Genomic DNA, 17,128 nt, shown 5'->3' with positions numbered 1-17,128 from the left:
GGCGCTGCTTATCACCGTGTGTCTGTACTAAAACTGACAATTCACACCCATCTTTCTCGTGTACATAGAGTGTAAAAGCTTTTGTGTAATCTGGTGTGCCTAACACTGGTGCAGAACAAAGAGCTTGTCTTAACTGACTAAAAGTGTTTTGGCATTCACCTGTCCATGGAAGGGGGATCGGAGTGTTTTTAGTCAAAAGCGCTAGCAGGGGTTTAACAATGTGTGAAAAGCCCAATATCCATTGCCTACAAAACGAAGTAAACCCAATGAACGCATGGACATCTTTCTGTGTGGAAGGTACTGGGTTGTCTAAAATTGCTTGAATGCGATCTGGTGTCAGTGCACGGCCCTCCTTAGACCGAAGGTGACCTAAGTAGGTTACCTTCGGTCTACAATATTGCAATTTCTTTCGTGATACTTTATGATGGTGTGTAGCGAGAAAAAAAAGCAAAGACAAAGTACATTTTTCACACTGCTCAGGCGTATCAGCTGCCAACAAGATGTCATTGACATATTGTATGAGAGCCACTCCTTCAGGCAAAGTAAAGGAATCAAGCTGTCTCTTCAATGCTTGACTGTAAATACTAGGATTTTCAGTATAGCCTTGAGGAACTCTACAAAATCTATACGATCGATTATTCAAAGTGAACCCGAACAAATATCGGCTATCAGGATGAATAGAGATCGAAAAGTAAGCGTTCTTCAAGTCTATAACAGAGAATGTAGTTGCTGTCGGAGGAACCAAAGTAAGTAGGGTCATTATGTCAGAAACCACAGGGTACTGCGGTATTACAATCTTGTTGACTTCTCTTAAATCAATGATGAATCTATAAATCCTGGTGTCAGTATCTTTTTTCAAAATGGGAAGAATCGGACTATTGCAAACATTGTAAGGAACTTCTTCCACAACCCCCGCTTTAATCAAATCATGAACAATGCGCGTAAGTGCTTCTTCTCCTTCTTTATAAATTTTATACTGAGGCAGTCTTGGCAAAGAAGCACCCTCCTTGACACTAATATGCACGGGCGGAATAACCCTTTACCCTACATCGGTGTCTGAAGTAGCCCACAAAGTACTAGGGAGTGAGGCTAGTGCAATGTCCTCTTTAACAATACAAGATCTCTCAAAGCACAGGGTAGTTGTCATTCAAAATAACCCGTACTCTTTCCAGAGAACATCGTATCGTAGCCCTGAAATATTTAAGCGTATCAAGACCCACAATATTGTCTGGTGTGTTTGGAGAAAGCAAAAACGGACATGGAGCAGTAAACTTATCAACATGGAATGCAAGTGGTTGTGACAATGGGCTAAGGGAAGGTGTTCAATCAAAACATTTCGATATAATGGTTAAGCCAGACAGGGGATCCCTTGGAACCAATTGTTTAGACATGGCGCTACGAGTAGCTCCTGTATCAACCAGAAACTGATCAGTAGAACCCAAAACATGTGCTGTAACATAGGGACCCCTCTGATCTACTGGAACTTCAACTGATTCCTTACCCCATCCTAGGCAATCCTATGCATAAGCAGAATCTTGTAAATCAGATGGCACATAGTCGTACATTTGATATTGGTTCCTTCTATCAAGTGTTAAACCCATCCTGCCCACGTGCATTAGCATCAAACCTAGCGCGATCATTCGTGCTTCTTCTAGGCCCTGAATATCCTGAGCGATTTCTCATTTGTCCCCGACCACGTATACACTGCTGAGCACGCAGTACTGGACAATCCAAGCCAATGTCCAAATTTCTTGCAGTACGCACACTGGTCAACAGATAAATTCGAACGAGTATAAGAAGGAAAAGACGAACCATACGATTCAAGTCCACCTCTATCATTACCTCTAGAAGGCGATCCATATGCTTGAGCTAACATAACCTTTGTTTTCAACTCTTTAGACTTTTTATCCTCCCTACCTTTAGCTTCTAATTCTTGTCGCTCATAATACTGAGCCATGGTTAGGAGAGAAACCGAAGAAGAGGTAGTCCATGAACTCTCACTGGCCTTTAGGCGACTAGCTATTCCTGGCAAAAGATTTGCAACATATTTATCGACAAACAGATGCCTACCCGTGTCATCTGTTAATGACTGGCCACTAAAATCGTGGAATGCCTCTTCAAAGCGTGTAAAGAAATCTGAAACCGATTCATCTGCCTTTTGCTTACACAACGCTAATACAGCCCAATCTATCTTTTTAGGGGAATAATCGCCTTTAACTTAACTAATATAGCTGCCGGAAGATTTAAAATAACTGACACGGTTTCTGTGCAGGTTCTCTATCTTCATCTAACTGCTCTAAATCTTTCCATAATGCTCCAAATGTCGCACGGTCATCAACTTTACGCACAGTTCTTCACATATCAGGCGGTAATATTAATCCAAAAAACAAATCAATATCAGGCAAAGTCATAGTACAAGAACTAATTGCACCCTCATCTTCCTCATAAAAGGCTGCTGGATTCTTTCGCAGATCAGGCAATGCATTTTTAAGTGCCATAACATCTGCTTTATTCCAAGGAGTGTAAACTCAATTATAAATAAAATACCCTTTAGCAGTTACAGAAGTCTTATCATTTGTACCCGTTCCCTTAGCTTCCCGCATGGGTTTCACATTAATTACAACATTCTTATCTGTTTCAAGAGTAGAAGTTTGTGCCATGCTGACGTGGGATGTTTGTGTAGCTGCATCTGCTGCCTTTTTCTCCTCTCGCAAATGGGCTGCGTCAATACGCACTTTAACCAAGCGTCTGATCATGTCAGGCACCTGGGAAAAAACAAAAAGGCCGTCACGTAATTGTTTACAATCAGCTGCTACATCATCGGGCTCCATTTCTACCGAATGTTTCCTAAATCGTTCAATAACCTCTGCGGCAAATGTATCGGTTAAATGTATTTGCTCCCTTTCCTGCCAACCTTTTATACTATCTAAAAGTTCAGAAGCAGTGGCAGTACTAGGAACGGCTTTACGCGCAGCAGATCTAATGTCAGATGCACACCCAGCAGATAACATTGAACGAGTTTCTTGAGCTTTGTCCTGGTCTGTAGGAGAGTCCTCATCTGACACATAAGGAGTAGTAGGAAGAGTATACGGAGGTTGACAACGATCTAATAAGAGAGAATCATCTTGGGGTTTATTAAGAATAGGATAAAGAGGTCTACGAACAGCGTATTGGCCATTTACCCGTAAATGACGCTCCCTATTTTCCCCCGCTTTAATTTCCCTATTTTTCATTTCCAAGGCTTTCGCATGAATACTCTTACGTTGTTCTTTTTCAATCAAGGCTTCTCGCGCTTCATTTGCTCACGCACTTCTTTCTCCCTCATTCGTACACAGTCAAACATATCTTGCCTAGCCTTTCGCTTAAACATCCGTTGCTCCACATACTGAATCTTTCCAAATCAAATGACCCATGCATAGGCCAACGCAACTCAGGATCTTTACAAGTGTATTTATTCCATAACGTGCTGTACATTATGGAAGAAATACCATACTTAACATATATGTCCCTATTAGGCGTCTCCTCCGGGGGGGGCGGGTTGTGCTTCGTCAAGTCTCAAATTGGTATCACTACAAAAGCAACACATCCTACGAAGTGTGCTGGAAACAGGCGTGCCAAAAATTGTGTAAAATATGCAGTATTATAATCAAAGTAGCGCTTAAGGTACTCTTAGTACGTTGCGCCGTTCAAACAAAGTTTTCAATATTGGCCAATCGTACAAACAAAGCCGCAGTAAGTTTTACTAAACTACCATACCAAGCAAAGGCATCAAACCAACAGCAAGTGCTGCAGAACTGCTCTTAACAATCAAATGGTGTCCAGGTTCCAACTGCCAAGTTCTCAAATCGACCAAATGGTCACTGCACGGCGAATCAACAGAAGAGATCTCAGTCGAGGACCTGCGCCACCTGGATGGTCAGATCAGAAAGAAAGGAAAAACGCAGTGGGTGCCAAGACTCTGGTCTCCTCAGGCAGCGATCGCGTCCAAAGCGAGATTCCAATCCTTTGTCGCGACCAGTCCTTCGGGTATCCGAGTCGCCAATGAGCCCCGTGCTGGAAGCGCCAATTTTTGGTGGTGAGCCTCAGCAAGGCCTACCAGTGCTAGGGGTTCTCCCTTCTCTGCACAGAGTTCTCAGACAAATAGAAAGAAGTTTGCACAGAAGCTGGAATAGAAAAGACAGAGTTTATTAAACCTCATGAGGTGGAACTACATTCACACAACACCCTTCGGCAATGTATGAAGTAGCACACTGAATGGAAGTAGCTTGGTCCCTTTATACCCACACAGGGGCTCAAATGAAGGCAGTACAAGTACAGAATGCTGGTTTTAATTACATATAAGGTCATACAGAGAGTGTGCTGGCAACAAGTGGGAGAAACTGACAGCTAATTCTGGTGGACACATCCTGACCGTTACAAGTTGGGGACAGCTGTAAGCTCAACTGAGCATGTGCGAAGCAGAAGAGGCTAAATATATCTTGTCTCTAGCGGATTTCAAGAGCAGTTGACAGGAAGGTAGGACAGAACACATGTCGAGCACATGGCAAACAAAATGGCTGCCAGAAATACAAAATGAATTCAACACAACGGACAAGATAGTCTCTAAATACAAGATGTCTTCTGCTAATGCTTAGCCTAATCGCTGCTAAATTACAGCAACACAGTGAGCCCGGGACCCATGTCTGGGCACACCCGGCGCACTTAAGGTGAGAAAGCTAAAGACACACAATTGATGAACGGAAACATTTACCCCCAGTCGAGATCTGGGTTAAATCCATCATTCTTTTGCTCACAATACCACCACAGTTTAGACCTGGCCATATGGAAATCAGTCTTGACCCTGTGCCTCATGGGAACAGTCCAGCCTGAATGTTCTTTTGTCACCCGAGTGGGACTGGTATGCCCAGACGGGTTCCAGTTCTCTCCATGCCACTGGGGTCAAGCTATCCTGCCTGATGAGGGGTGATACCCCGAAACCGGTCCTAGGATGCTTGTTACCAGGCCTGGCAGTTCGGGCTGGACTGTTCCCATTGGGCGCATGGTCAAGACTGATTTGCATATGGCTGGGTCCAAACTGGAAGGGCATGGTGAGCAAAAAAAAGAATGGATTTAGGCCCAGATCTCTGTACTGGGGTGAATGTATGACATTGTTCTGCATTCTGTCCATCAATTTTTCTTTTTGCATTTGTCACCCAAGTGGGATGGGTATGCCCAGACGTGGGTCCTGTGCTCTCTATGCCACTTGGTTCAAGCTGTCCTGGCTGATGAGGTGAGAGACCCTGAAACTGGTCCTAGGATGCTTGATTCCAGTCCAGGGATAAACCTGCCTGGCAGTTCAGGCTGGACTGTTCCCATTGGGCACAGGGTCAAGATTAATTTGCATATGGCTGGGTCCAAGCTGGAATGGCATGGTGAGCAAAAAATGTTTTGCTTTTGGCCCAGATCTCTGTACTGGGGCGCATGTATGACTTTGTTCTGCATTCTGTCCATCATTTGTTCTTTTTTCACCTGGTCTTTGATTCACATTATAAATGTGAATAGTAAGTTGTGGAAAAGTCAGGGAAATTCCCAGAGTGTCTGAGGAGGGAGTTATGAGTTCCTCCATCTTACAGGAAAGGGACGTACACACCTCAAATAGTAAGGCCCCCTGATGGTCTCCCTTACCATTAAATAGAGCAACCTTCCTAAAATTTACAAATCCCATCCGAAATGCCAACTTTGTACACCAGGTCTCTTGAAATAAACAGAGATCATGTGAAATAATGAACTGGGCCCAATCAGGACATTCTAGCTTTCATTGCAAGCCCAGCAATATTCATTGAAAGTAATTTCAAGGCCGGAGCCGAACTTGGGACAATTTGTACATCTGTAGGATCGAGCCCTACCCACCCGCCTTCATCCCTACCGGGAATATAATCTATAGTTAAGCTGGGGAGGGAAGCCAGCTTGTCATTATCAAAATTAGACCAGGGCTGAGTTGTCGGCCCACTTACTTTGGGAGAGAAATTGGTTTTGTTCCCTATATGTGTGTGGCCAGGTCACTCCGATTGGGCAGATTGCATTGCCCAGTCGTGATATGGGTGGAAGACCTATTTCCAGGTGCTGGATTATCGGTCAAGCCTGATCTAGAGGACCCCTCTGGTAATTTTTGGCTCCCCAACTCCCAGCATGCACTATTTCAGTTGAGGCGTTTTTATGGGAGCCTGCCATGAGAATTTGTCAATCAACTACAGCAAGAACATCAAAACTGTTAGAAATAGTGAAACCAAACATACCTTGAGCACTAATGGGACCGGTAGGTGTGTGCACCAAAGCATTCATCAACTGACCATGTTGAAACCGTTGGGGAGCTAAGGTCTTGAAGGAGTTGTGCAGACTCTAATAAAAATCAACAAAAAATAATCAGTGTCCAGTCAATATGCAAATGACCCACCTGTCTACTAAGATGACCCATCAAAAGATGGTTCACTAAATGGGGGGACCTAAAATTAATGACCACGCAGTAAGTTCCTGGTCTATTTGCCTTTCCATGGCCTAACCAACAAACTCTGCGCGTTAACAGGCTATTGTTTACTTTGGGGAAGGGAAAATATCTGTTTCTTACCAATCAGTCCAGAACTTTGTTAGCTCGCCCGAAGTCTCTCTCTGCCCCTTACGCAACCCTGGTACTCCTGTCAATATTCCAATATCGGGACAGGAGACTGGAGGTAGATCTATCACTGGGTGGCTTTGAAATAGAGCCTGTGCATCTACCAAAGCAGGACTAGGTCCAGATGTTCTACTATTACTGCCCCTAGTGACTTCACGACGGCCCATGCTCCTACTTTTGCTAGAAGGCAAAGAGTAATGTGCAGGCTGTGGGCCTTGTGTACAAAGGTCTGCAAGTGTGGAGCTGTTTGCTACCAGTCCATCAAACATGGTAGGGGCTGAAGGAATTAAGGGGATTATGGCGGGAGGGACATAGGACGTGTTCTTAGATCTGATTCTGATACAAGCACATAGTTTTGTAGTAAACACTATTAACTTAAGGTTTTCTGGCATCAAATCTTATTGCTTGACTCGCTGGTGCCACTCAATGTGGAACCTGTAACTCTACCCTGTTTTTTGGTGTGCATATCTAGTGGTTGAAGGGCCAACAAACTGTATGAAGAGTCTCATTAATTAGGGTATGACATGGGTTGTGCTGCGATTAACAATGTTTAGTCCCCGAGTTCCTTGTAGAGCACGTATGGTGGTGAGGTTATTTTGCCAAATATCTTTGGATCCCTGCAAGGTAGAAGAGGTACCGACAGGTCCTCTGCTTATAAAAACCTAGGCATTTGAAGTGTTGTTTGTGCATGTCAGGGAGGATGTACTTAGGTTGTTCCCCCTCGTGTGCAGTGACATTTGTTTTACCGCATAAAAACATTCTGGTTTATATAACCCAGTTTGAATGCAAGTTTTTTCATTTCTAGAAATGTTACAATATCTTAGAACCATAATGAATAACACTGCCATGATTAAAATCATTTTAAATACAGATCAGTTTACCTTACAGCAAATCATTTACAGATCCATTTTAGTATCCACTTGTTCCTGCTTTCAAATTAAAAAGGCAATTGGTCGCATAAATTACCCTACTTTTCCCTGACATGCAATACAGAAAGTTTCCATCTTGGCAAATAAGGTTCGGAATGAGATAAATAATTAATTTGTTATTTATTGAGTTCACTAACAAATAATGGACAATGCAGGATGTAATTGAAGTACCCGGAGCCTGTAACTGATGGGGATATAATCACTCCTCTCCTGGCAGACTTGTATTCATTTAGAGGGCAATTTCACAAAAAAGTAGTAAATCTTCACTTGTAAAAGTATGTACAGAAGCAATTTTATGACATTTTGATAATTTACTGGTAGTTCAAGTAGTTCTCCTTGTTTCAAGGCTTACAACTGGTAATGTAATGTGACTTATGCCCCTGGCTCCTATTCCGTCCCTGCGTGATTGTACATAGCAAAGATTGAATGAGCAGAGCAATGTCGGTTGCTGAGCGTATACATTTTTTGTTTTCCGGTGGGAGTACATTTTTTCCCGTGGAGAAAGCTGTTCCTCAACACTACAAAAATCTTTTGGTGACCCATTCCCCTTTCCATTGCTGTAGGTCTGCAGTAGATCTCTGACACTGTTTAGGTCTTGCCTAGGCAGCACTTGCTGCTGTCTCTTCGAGACATGCTGTATTCAGATATGGACTTGAAGCTCGGGCCATCTTTTCAGTTGGCTCCTGTTACTGTCCTTTGTAAATGGTGGCTTTTGATTTAATAGGCTTCTTAGTCCCTCCTTAGTATCTCCCTTTCTCATATTGTAACCTCCCATAAGCACTGCCCCTCTTACACGTGTTGTTACTCGATATGCTTTATTTACATTCTGTGTGTACTATTTTCTTACATGACTTTCTCCTACGTGCTGGTGCAGGCACGATATGCCCTCCCGTAACGCAATGATTTGTATATATTGTTTTGCAAAGCAGCACCCCGTGCTTGGACTTGGCCATGCGACTTTTCTTATGTTGTGCACAGCTCGCCCAACACTATTTTTGCACCATTGTATTTTGTTCATGATATTTTCAAAATGTGCAGCTTGCCCAAGTTTTACATTTTCATTTATAAAGAATGTTTTTTTTTTTTTGTTGACGGCGTGACACACTTTAACCCCTTGGCCGCGGCACTAATTCTGCTTCGGCGCTGTGGGGGTGGGGGAGCGACCGCGGCGCTGCCATGCTTGTGACGGAACCACGCCATCATGAGTCACGGACGAGCTGTGCTCATGACGGCGTGGTTCTGTCACAACTCCTCCCACTCACTAATTCGCCCGCACAGGCTGGGAATCAGTGCCGCGTGGGCGGAGTGGCCGCAGCTGACTGAATCACGCCGTCATGAGCACACGATGCCCGTGGCTCATGATGGCGTGGTTTGGTCATAAGCAGGGAAGGGCTTAATGATGGTGGTTGCGCACCTTTTTTTTCTGTCTTGAGTAAACAGTCAATGGCAGCCGCACTCCTTTATTTTCAAAATGTGCGCCTCGCTCCTATTTTATGCTTTTAGGATGCAGCGCAGCAAAGGCGGCGTGCTGCTTATGAAAATCTTACAATATTGAAAAAATAGAGTTTGACGAGGTGCGCATTTTCTTTGGCTCAGTTCACCAAACTCTTGTGTATACGTGGGTTATTGCCATTGCCAGTGCTTGTTATCGTAGTGTTTTTACGTGTAACATCATAAATAAGGTGGACCGCTTGGTTCACGTTCTCATCCATTCTGCGTTCCGCTGGAGGTTCTCTTGCCCAAGTTGGTCATATTTTACATGTGTGTATAAAGAAAGCACACATGCCTTTGAACCATGCTGCACCTACTTCACAGAGGAGTTTGTTTTATTTCCCAGTTGTAATTCTGAATTTGTGAATCAAGCGCCTTGCCGTTGGACTTCCAGTAGCAAAGACGACCATATCACTTGGTAAAATCCAACTCTTTCACAGAGGTTGGTAGCTGTACAGGTCATGTAAGTGCTACAAGATAAAATATGACCCACTTTAGGACTCTTGGCTGCAGATCCATTCACTGCCAGCAGTTACACAACCAACAACTGAAAACATTCCCTGTAACACCTGCCATGTTAGGTGAGGTGTGTAAACACAACGGGTGACAAGGCCATCAGGCCAGAACTGGATCATCTATCGGTTTCACAATGCACCAGCCACAATCCGTGCACAGGGCAGTTGAGGACTGGTGGAAAGAGAATTCATTCAAAGATCACATTCACTCCTCTTCCAGAGGCAGAAATGGAATAGCGGATTCTTACCAAGAAGAGTTAACTTTTAAAAACGGATAAAACATTTACTTGGCAGGTGAACCAACTCTGTGCGCATTGTACGTTTATAAAAACCCGCATTTGCAATGCAATAGGTCTCGCATTACTGTAAGTTTGAGCTATTGGCGTTGCATTATTATTTGCAATGCCAATAGCTCAAACATTTCGTAATGCAAGATCTACTGCGTTGCAATGCTTGTTTAAGGTTGAGACCCGGTTGGATTGACATTTGGGAAAGCCCAGGAATGTACAAGTTTGTGGTTGGTACAATACGTACAGTCTGAACATGCTTTGTTACTCCCATTTTCCAGCTGTTGCATGGGATTTACTACTGCTGATTTCTCTGCACTGTGCGCTATTATGGAAGCTCCAAGGTATATGGTCACTGGGGAAATGGTAAAGAGTTAGTCCAGAAACCCACAAATAGAATGGAGTTTGGGAAGAGGTAGGAAATGGAGTCTTAAAGGGCTTTGTCAGGAGGAGCAAAAACAGTCCACATTTTAAGATGGATTAAGGCACTGGCTGTAGGGACCCTTGTGTATCCAACAAGCCTTAGGATATGTTCCTGGTAAAGTAGCTCATGTGGTTAAGGCACTTGCAACAGAGATGTTTGTGTAATCTAGGATCACAGGTTTGAATCCTCATAAAATATCTTTTATTGGATCTTCTGGAATAAAGCAAGCATAAGAGTATGTACAACCACAACCTGTCGTTTGTATCACATTGTGTTAATATGTGTGAGCTGTAATGCAGACTGTATTAAAAGCTCTGCTGGCGCACAGTAACTTGCTAAATGAAACAGCAACTATAAAGAAATGAAAGCAAAGTTAACAAGAAAATCAAAATCTCAGCTTTGTTAGCTCTATTCTATCCCCATCCTGCCTCACCACCCAATTCAAAGTTAAAACAAGATTGTTGGCACTCAAGAAGAGGTGCTCCCAGGCTTCAACGCTCCCAAAAGCAAAGATATGTCACCGGAAGCCTAATTTAAACATAGGGGCCATGTTATTAGCATTTGAATATATTATTTACGTATAAACAACCAAAAGCCTTGTTAATAGGAGCCTCCTTAACATGTGTGCTCACATTTTGACCAGCATTATCTGGAGGTATTTGCTTAGATAGGAGAAAGCCTTGTGGATCACTACAACACACACTGAGCTGAGAGGTGCTTTTGAAGGCAGTAGAAGGCATTAACGATAGCAAATGGTGTATTTATTTTTTTGAGCGTCTTCCTTGGGACAAAGACACCTTTTTAGGGATATCCTGCAGCAGCCCATGCACTCGTATGGTTTACAACAAAGGGCTTGGAACCCACCTGTTGCTTACCATTTGTTGGCTTTAGTGTCACTCTTCTTTGCTGCCTCCTAATTGGCCACAGAAGTCCAAAGGTTAAGAACCACTGGTGTAGGTTAAAAGTTCAGGTCCCAGTTGCACTGTCAAGCCAGACCTAAAAATCCATGTAGGTTAATGACTGTCCAATTTTTGCTACTGCCAGAGAAAATTATTTAGTTATCTAACATACTTTAATAGCTCTACAATGTCGTGTCCTGAAAGCTCAAACTTAGGCAGCTGAATAAATAAACACAATAATCACAGCTGTGTGGTGTGCAATCACTTTTTTTTGGGAAGCCCACATACTTCCGCCTAATTGAAACAAGAAGTTCTGGCTTCTAGCACCTGGGTGGAGCCAAAGTCCACCTCTAGTGATACTCACATAATTGTCTGATGACAGCTGCACTGTGAAGCCAGACCATAAAAAATGCTGTGTGTGTAGCTGGGTGGAGAGTGGGTGTTTTTAAGAGATAGAGTGGAGGTAGAGGGCGTGGTGAATGGGAGGTGATGTAAGCTGAAGTGCTAAGTGAAAAGACAGTGCCATGAATAGGAAGATGATGACGTGTGAGATATTTAGATGAAGGATTTCAGAAATATGTGTGGAGATAAAAGGGTGAAAGTGTAGAAAATAGGGGTGTGAAGAGAACTAGTTTGACTAAGACACTCTGAAGACCCACCCCTTCCCGAGACCATCATATTGGTTATTTTACTGTCTCATAGTTCCACAATTGAAACATTTTCTATTCTAAATATTCACAAGGATTTCATCAGTGCTGCTCGTTTATCTGATATTGAATAAGAATCACTACTGACTAGCATTGGCTAACTCTGGTTTATGTTAGGTCTACATTTCTGGATGCCCTTAAGAAAAACACAGAGGTGCTCATATACTGGGCAGGTGCTGCTGGGTGAAGCACAAGATTATTTTTCGCATATTTTAGGCCTCATTTTTAATTACATAAGCCAAGTTTCAGAAAGAATGTCTACTTGCATTTCTTTGGCCATATCCCTTTTAGAGACACCCCGCAACAACTCTCTCCAGTCCACTCAAAGCACTGTTATGGGCAATTGGGAAGCCATAGCATGTTTGTAGGGGAACTGGGTAGACACCACACAGACCCTTTGTATGCAGGTTCTCATAAAATGAAAATCAGTCAAGTTGGCATTATCATGTAGATAATTTATCTTGCCTTTCTTTAGGACCCTCCATTTGAGACTAACTCAAGTGGCAGGCATGTTGCCATGATAATACTCACTCCATTATTAGTATTTCTTTCATTGCTAAACTAATTTCAGTTTGCTTTTTTCTGACCTACTCTAGTAAAAATAAGATTATTTTCGTACATGTTGCTTTGTGTGTCTAGTCCTTTCAGTGATCAGTCACAGACCGGGCAGTTTGGTGCAACCACTTATACCATTATTTTGAATAACTTACAAAATTAGTTTTACATCTTTCTATCTAAAGTAAACTATAGAATACATTCTGGACAACTCAGCATTCAAGTTCTCTAATTCTGTCACAGTCGTCCTGTACTTCATGACTCTTTTCTATTGTGGAGAAAGGAATTGACTTTGGCCTTCATACTTGTTCTGCCCCCTATGTCTTACAACCAACTTCTCATTTAGATGGCCTTAAAACTGGTGCACAGGACACAAGGTGGTTCTGTCAAAATTTAATTATTCTAGCATTAGAGTGGGTCTTCAGCTTGCCCTGTCCCATACACTACTTATACCACATCTCTCTGCACCCCCTATCCCTCCTGTAAAACACAACACCTTCTCACTACCTCAGAGTGTCTTAAGTACAAATTTCCATTCTTGGCTTTCCTCACTTCCCATCCCCCACACCTTAGGGCACCAGCCCCCAGGCACTCATCAAAACAGCCCTCAATAAGAGCCATCCCTACGAGAAGATTCCCTAATACACATCTCACCTTTTCCATGAGCGCCTACTTGACATAATGTTATGGGGTGTTGTTCTGTAGATTGTATTTATTTATTTATTTATTTTGAAAGTTTTATAGAGCGCGAACCAGACCCTTGCCGATATCCGAGCGCTTTACAAGCAGTGAAAATTATACAACACAATACAAAAAACCAATGTATATCAAGCAGCGAGAGTTAAACAACACAATACAAATATGTGTGTACATAGTGTGCATAAATACAACAAATGAGAGAGGTAGATCGAAACTGAATCCTACGTTGTGCATAGTAGGAGACAGAGAAAGGTGCGGGCCGAGAGAGCCTAAGTGTCATGTAGATTGTCTGTTTGCATCTATATAAGTCATGTCCTTCAGTGAAGCTCATGTGAACTTTTCCATGAGAATCGCCTTTACTTCCTTTTTGAACAGTGCAGTATATGTGGTAAGTCTGGTTTCTGGGGGTAGTGCGTTCCAAATCCTAGGAGCCATCCCTGAGAAGGAGCATTTGTAAGTTTTCGCCTTATTAAATCTGTGTGGTTTCAGTAATAGGCTTTCTGCACTTCTTGTGGATCTCTTGCCTCCAGAGATAGACCGTTTCCTAGAGAGATAGCTGGGTGCTTTATGGTGAATGGCTTTGTGGGTCAAGCATGCTATTTTTAGGTGAATTCTGGCTTTCCATGGTAGCCAGTTCAAAGCTTTTAGGTCAGGGGAGATGTGGAACCTTTTTGTTGAGCCCGTGATGAGCCTGGCTGCCGCGTTGATGGTGGCTCTTAGTGGTGCTGTTGTAGCTTTGGGGAGACCACAAAGAGAGACACTTCTGTATTCGATCCTGGGAATAACTAGAGCTTGAACTGCCGTCTAGAAGTCGTTTTTTGGTAGGAAGGGTTTAAGTTTCCTTAGAATATTAATCTGGAAACTTGCTCCTTTTGTTGCGTTGGCAATGTGTTTATGCATGTTGAGGTTGCCATCAAGGGTTATACCCAGAGATTTAGCTGAGTCAATGATTGTAGGTTGCACGTTGAATGCCGTGAGGTGTTTGAACCAATCCTAAAGGAGAGGAATTTTGGAGGGTGGAGCCATAAGTAGGAATTCAGTTTTGAGTGCATTAAGCTTGAGGTGGTTCTCAGCCAGCCATGTTTGGGTGTTCATTAGCGTTTGGTTGAGTAGTTTGACATCTTCAGGAGAATGAATCTTCAGATAGAGTTGTGTATCATCTGCGTACATGTGAAATTGGACGTTGGGTACTTGCAGCAAGATAGTAAGAGGTTCCATGAATAGATTGAATAGTGTAAGGGATAGTGCGGACCCTTGTGGGACTCCAAGAGTTACTGGTACAGGTTTGGAGAAGGAGTTATTGACCTTGAATTTTTGGGTCCGGTTTTGCAGAAAGGAGGTAAACCAATTGAGCACTGAGCCTGATAGACCCATTCTGAGGTATAGCAGTTCAATTAGGTTCTCATGTTTGACCGTATCGAAGGCAGAGGAGAGATCTAGTAAGATGAGTAGGCATGATCCATTCTGGTCGAGTATTTGTAACGCATCGTCGATAATGTGAGTCATGGCTGTTTCAGTGCTATGCCCTGCTCTAAAGCCAGATTGGTGATTGGCAAGGAGGTTGAAGCGGTCAATGTGTTTTGTCAATTGTTTGAGAACGCATTTTTCCAAGAGTTTGGCTAGGGTAGGGCTGTTCGAAATAGGGCGATAGTTGTTAAGGTCCATCGGGTCAGCTGTTTTTTTTTTTAGGATGGGTGTGACTTGACCAATTTTGAGGACGTCAGCGATGCTGCCTTGATGTAAAGAGCTGTTGATGATCCTGGTCCAGAGCGGCAGAATCAGAGGGGTTAGATCTTTAAGAGAGGAAATATTTGTTATTATCACTTTTCCCTGACACTAACACTACACGCAAACAATATACCAAAACTATGTACATGTATCACACTCCGCACGAAGTGCGAGCGCATCCTTAACAATTGCTGACGTCCGGCGGGGTGAGGATCGGGCCCTGTGATAAAGAATGACAACTTGTGTTTGAGGGCCCGGCATTCTAAACATTAATTTTCATTAGACCAGTGTTAAGTAAAGTGCTTAAAATTGAGGCTGTGTATATTGTCCCACAAGCCTCTCTTCTTCTTTGAACCCTCACCATGATGGTCCTGTACCATTGTCCGTGGATCCTGTCTATAGTGTTTCTATCAAAACTCTGTCTAGATAGCTACAAGTGTGTATTGCTTGTGGTTAGGCGCACAAGACTGTTCTTAATGATTGTTATTTATGTTTGGTATTTGATATGGACTGGTCTTATCTCCAACCTGCAGCAGTAATGCTTTACCAAGAAGGTTGTTTTTGTTTTAACTAGAGCATCACCAGTACAAGCGACTATATGGAACAGTATTGGGGACTTGTGGAATTTGTTTAAAGGAAAAGTGCTGCAAATGTTTTTGGAACAGTACCAGACACTATATTGTATGGTTGTTTTATTCACATTCTAATATTTACACATTTATTTGCTTAGATCTCACAATTCGTTACGCACATTTCCAATGGATTGAAAGAATTAGGCCATTGGTGATCAAGTGGCAAAGCTAGGGTTAGGAGTCAAGTGTCTTGGTTCACACGTCCCCAACTTAGCCAGTAGGCAGAAATTTCTTCCAGACATTGATTTTACACCAGTCTTTTTATTGCTTTCAAATTGGAATATCTTTTCATGTGTCTTTTACTTTTATCTATGCCAGGGCATCCATCTTGTTCAAGCCAACAACACAGCGTCTTCACAGCCCCACATCACCTGAACATTGCCTCGATCTACAGCTGAAAAATGTGTCACTGAATCCCATCTAAGGTAAAACTATTAATGCCTACTTTATTCATATGGAAGAATGAGAAATCTCATAGATGTTTGTGTAAGCTTCAAGGCCTGTTTTACCTGTAGAGTACTTTTCCTGGTCATAATCTCCTTGTTTTTTTGCATCTGTGTTGATTTAGATTGCACATGCACACATCCTGGCCTCTTTCCTAGAGTGTCTACTGCCTTGATGCTTTGTAGCACCCTGGTGAACATTCGTACCTCAAACTACCTATTCAATCTTCTGAGATAGTTGTGTCCCAGCCCATCTCATGCTTTTAAGTCTTCTATATCCACCCAAGATTTTTAAGGCAGCTGGCAAGTAGTCTGGTTTTTGTATGTGAATGAAACTGAATGTGATTCAGGCAAGCTTGAATTAAATTCTTGCTTTGACTGCAAGCCAGTGTAAGTCACAGTAAATAAGACTGAATTAGTCTATTTTGTTTACTCTAGATATTTGTCTGGTGGAAAAGCTCACAAAGCTTTGAAGTGGAGCCAGGACATACTTGTGGCTTGACTTGGAAAGGTGGGGGCTAGCCTTTTGCCTATAGTCTTAAATTCTGCGCCTAGAGAGAGGTAGATGTCTGCAGAGTGCAGTCCCGATAGCCATTTGTGACATGGTGGTAGCGGAAAGGGGTGAATTGTGTGTTGTCGGGCTTCAGTCTTAGAAAGTTCCTTGACATCCAGTTTTGGAAAGGGTAAGCTTTGCAGACCATAAATCTACAGCACATACAATTTTCCAGGGTAAATTAGATACTGATGGTTAATGGTATCATAGGGCCTGATTTCTATGTTGGCAGTAGCACACCAGCAAAATAATTGTCCGCCTGCCCGATATTTTTTGTGGGCCAACCTTTCTGAGATTTGGCTATGGAGGTGACTTCGCCAAATTTCTTCAACGGCCCGATGGAGTAAGGGCCATCGGAGGAATGGCTACATGGCCCACCCAATCAGGATGAACTGACAGGCATCCATTTATTTCCTGCCAGTCATCGCCAAGCAAATCCTGGCGTTGAGGGGCAGTAAAAAGCAAATAATGCACCCCCACCACCATGGCGATGGGAGTATTACTTTTTTTTATTTTCAGAAAGAAAATCTCGTTTCCTGATTTCCTTTTTGAAAAAAATAAAATAAAACAGTTTGGAGCATGGTTGCATCATGTTCGCGCAGCCCTGCTCCAAAGAG

The 17,128-nt window shown here is 42.8% G+C and overlaps 1 protein-coding gene across 1 annotated transcript in view; it reads left to right on the top strand.

Annotated features, from left to right (window-relative positions):
* The window catches only part of TANGO2 (transport and golgi organization 2 homolog), a 538,903-nt gene that overhangs the window by 23,718 nt on the left and 498,057 nt on the right, over window positions 1-17,128 (top strand). The window contains exon 2 of the mRNA XM_078667926.1: window positions 15,834-15,940. The gene's annotated coding sequence lies outside the window, so the exon portion shown is untranslated. The remainder of the gene's footprint in view (window positions 1-15,833; window positions 15,941-17,128) is intronic.

Source organism: Lissotriton helveticus, chromosome 11, assembly GCF_964261635.1.
Source record: "Lissotriton helveticus chromosome 11, aLisHel1.1, whole genome shotgun sequence".
In the NCBI taxonomy this organism is placed as follows: Eukaryota; Metazoa; Chordata; class Amphibia; order Caudata; family Salamandridae; genus Lissotriton; species Lissotriton helveticus.
The sequence above is the reverse complement of the archived record's forward strand: the minus strand, read 5'-3'. Positions and strand labels throughout refer to the sequence as shown.